The following is a 4,109-nucleotide window of genomic DNA, read 5'->3' on the forward strand; positions in this document are numbered from 1 at the left end:
TGGTCATCAGCAGATTATCAGGATAAGCTGCTTATCAGCAGAAGCTGGATAAGCTACAGCTGCTCCAAACAAACCCTAATTTAAGGTCTAGAATTGTTCAAATAAGAAGGGAAAAAAATTTAAGAGCTAGAGTAAATTAGGGACTTGTAGATATGGTATATCAGGTAGTGAATGAAGTTAGAAGTTTATGTATGAGAGCTCAAGCAAGAGTACAAGAGAGAGTTCAATTAAGTGGCATCATATCTTGACATGGAAATTAATTTTTAATGGCCAAACTAAAAACTCAACTTGAATTTACTCTGTAAACATTTGAGTTCATAAGAATGATATTAGGATTAATGAATTGTTTCATACTAGAAGCTAAATGTGATAATTAAGAGATCAAGTGGAAGTAATACAAAGTCTTTTCAAAATAATAAACATCCTTTCACATCTCTTATCCGAACTCATATCCCATCATTATAAGAAGTTGATTCATGCCTAAAGCTAGGAGAAGACCAACTCTATAAGGGACAATCTAATCCTAGAAATGGAGGTAAAAGAGACCATTTTAATTGGAATAATGATGACTTTAATAGCTTTTCTAAGATGGTTAAAATTAAAATTCCCTCCTATAATGCCATGCATAACCTTAATAGAATCTTAGATTGGTTAGTTTAAATGGATGATTTTTTTACTAGCATAAGATGGAACTAATGAGTTATATTATCCAAATGAAATACACTAAACATGACAAATTTTATTAGAATAATATCTAAGGTAATAGATTAAAATGATGGAGATATAAGAACTAAATATTATCCTAAGAAACATGATAAGAAATTATATCTATAATCATTCACTTCCAGATAATACAGTCTCTCTATAACTCAATATTTAAACACTTTTAATGAATAGATTACAAGGACAAATACAAAAATAATAATGGATAATTATCTAATAAATTTATCGTTGGTCATAAGGTAAATATTAAAAGTAAAGTTGAGTTATTTGATCCTCAAACTATATAGGAGACCTTCCATTATGCTTTGTTGATAACGAACAAAAAAAATCTACTCTTTCAAATTTAAGAGAATAAACCCCCTTCACTTTATCCTATATTATTAGAATCACCCCACATATTAGAAAAAAATCCAATTGTCGATGCTTCTACAGATGAGATTTCTAATAATAATAAAGAGAACTTATTTCAAATGTCATATAATGAGTTATATACAAAATCATTGTAAAGCCGTATAATTTTCCTAAGACAAATTAGTAATCCCATAAATTATGATATGAAAGATGTTTATGATAGCATACCTCTTTCTGATAACGTTCTAATGCTCAATACTAACCTTCCAATAAATGTATTGAGATGTTTAACAATTTAGAAAAATAGAATAGAGGATTTGAGAAAGAATTTTTTAGTAAGTATATTGTTTGTAATGAGAATATTTGTATGGTAGTTATAGATAGAGGAAATTGAATGAATGTAAACTTAACCTATACCATTATTAAACCACTCTCAAAATCCTTTCATGTTAGTTGGGTTAATCATATACCTTTGTCCATCACAAGTAGGTGTCGTATTCCGATAGAAATGAGCAATTATGATGACCAAATTTGGTGTGATGTCTTCTCAATAGACATTGTTCCTATTTTATTAGGTAAACTCTAGTTGAATGTCTCAATTGTGATCCACTATGATAGGAAAAATAATTATTTCATTAAACATAGTAATAACACAGTGAAACTTCTTCCTATTAAATCTCTTAAGAATACATCCACTATGGTATCTCATAAAATCAACTTTGATCTATAATCAAACCCATTCTAAAGAAAGGTGTTATGCTTCAATTGATGCTTATAAGAAATCTTATTATTATGGTTTAGTCTTTCATTTTTTTATCTTGATTCTAACACTACTGTCTAATCTACTTTATTAACTCCAAAAGAAGAAAATGTTGGATTTGAAACTATAAAAAAGGAAATTTTTTTATTTACAATCCATATAATTATTGCATGTGAAGGAAATGCCAACTTATTTTAGTGAGATTCTCATACATGTTATGGTCTCACATATTCTTACTATGTTTAGTGAAATTTACCTTGTGAACTACTTAATAACTTGTCCCTTCTTAGGTCCATTCAAAATATCATTGAGTTATTCCTAAGTTTATAATTTTCTAACTTTTTCCATTATAGGATGAACCCTATAGAGCATTGATCCACAAAAATAATATACCGTTTTAAGTACCATTTTTATGCTATTTTTTGTGATTGATATTGCACATTAAAGAAATATATTTATAAGTTTTTGCTACAGGTATATCATTTTTAGGCATTTGAAGCAGAAATAACAAAGAGCGAAATTTAGAGCAAAACCAACCAATTTTGGGGTTTGGCGCATGATGCGCCAAAATCCAGAGTGCTTGTGCATGTTGCGCCCAGTGCGACATTTTCAAATTAGGACGGTTCGAGACGAATTTCTACGAATTTTCAAAGGGACACTTGTTCTAAGCACCCCATGGAGTGATTAAATGCATGTATACCCTTTGGAAGGTTCCAATTTAAAGGGATTTGACTTTTGGATCAAGGAGGCACATCTTTTGAAATTCAAAATTTTGACTTTTGAATTTTGGAGAGAATTGAGACTCTTTTCATAGAGGGGAGACAACCAACAAAAGGGAACTTTTGAAGGGACTTGGAAAAGGGGGACGAAAAAGTTAGAGAGAGAGAGGATAAGCATGAGGTAGAGAGAGAAAAAGGAGGAGCTTTTCTTCTAGGGTTGTAAGAGGAGAGGGAAAGTGATATTTCTTCTTCATCACTTCTAAGAGGTAATTGAGAGAGATTGCAAAGAGAGAAAGGCTTGGAGGATAAAGAAGGAAAGGCTTGGAGAGAACTTCTATGTATTTGCTTGGGAAGAATTGTGAGTTAAGTTGTACTTTTCATTTCTTTTGTTTGTAAACTTATTTTTATATATGAAATCCATGTTTTATCGTATCATTCTCATGAATTTTGAGTAGTCTTCTTTATCCTTTTCTCTACTTTGAAGAAATGATTTTGTGAAGAATTGATTTTATTTTCTACGGTTTTAAATGTCAATAATTTGTGATGACTTGAACTTTGATATTCATTTACTTTTCGATCTGGCCAATCAAATTATTGAAATGTGTTGAGAATTATATGTTCTAAAAAGGGGATATGATTTCTATAAAAAAGGGAGAATCACATTTGATTTCATGGGAGAGTATTTCATTCATGAGATTGGGTGCAAATAAATAAGAAAATTTACTTTGTTAGTTGTAGAATTGGAGATTTTTAGGGTGATAGACTAAAATCCTCAATTCAATCTTAGTGTTTAAGAACTAAAGTGAGAGTTAGACTTCAGGGGAAGGGCAGTGGGACCTCTAGAGTGGGAGCCAGTCGACAGTCAGTATCCTCCCAGTCTAATAGAATTAGGGACCAAACTCTGGATTAATCAATGTTCTTTATAGCGCTCGGAAGAGGGTAGAGAATATGATTGCTCATATTTGGCACAAAAAAAATTTAAATATATTTTTGAAATGATTTCAATATCTTCACAAACCATATTTTCATTGTAAAGGGGAATGATGTTTTCTCATACTTGAACTTTTTGTCCACAAAAACCTTTATTTTATTTCAGCAATTTACTTTCGAAAGTTTAGCATCAAGCTTAATTTACTTGTTATAGTCGTACATCTGCATATTTAGAAGCATTTGACTTAAGTTGTTTTATTTCAAACTTCACACTTTACTTTGTTTTTATTTTTTATTTTTATTTTTATTTTATAATATAAAATAATTAGCTAGCTTATATATTTTTCCAGCTTCCCTATGGGATCAATATCTAGGACTCCATTAGAGCTCTATATTACTTGAACGATATGTATACTTGCGTTCTATGTAAACGGGAATTGAGATTTTTAAAAAAGGGCTTTAAAGATAAATTATTTCATTAAAATTACATTATAGTTTGGGTTACTTGCATCATTATTATTAAGCTACACAAATTCCCTCGCGATCAAGTTTTTGACATCGTTGCCGGAGAAGTAACAAAAAATATTAGTTAAATTTATTTTAATTTATGTATATATATATATATA

Source organism: Phalaenopsis equestris, unplaced genomic scaffold (genome assembly GCF_001263595.1).
Source record: "Phalaenopsis equestris unplaced genomic scaffold, ASM126359v1 Scaffold000795, whole genome shotgun sequence".
In the NCBI taxonomy this organism is placed as follows: Eukaryota; Viridiplantae; Streptophyta; class Magnoliopsida; order Asparagales; family Orchidaceae; genus Phalaenopsis; species Phalaenopsis equestris.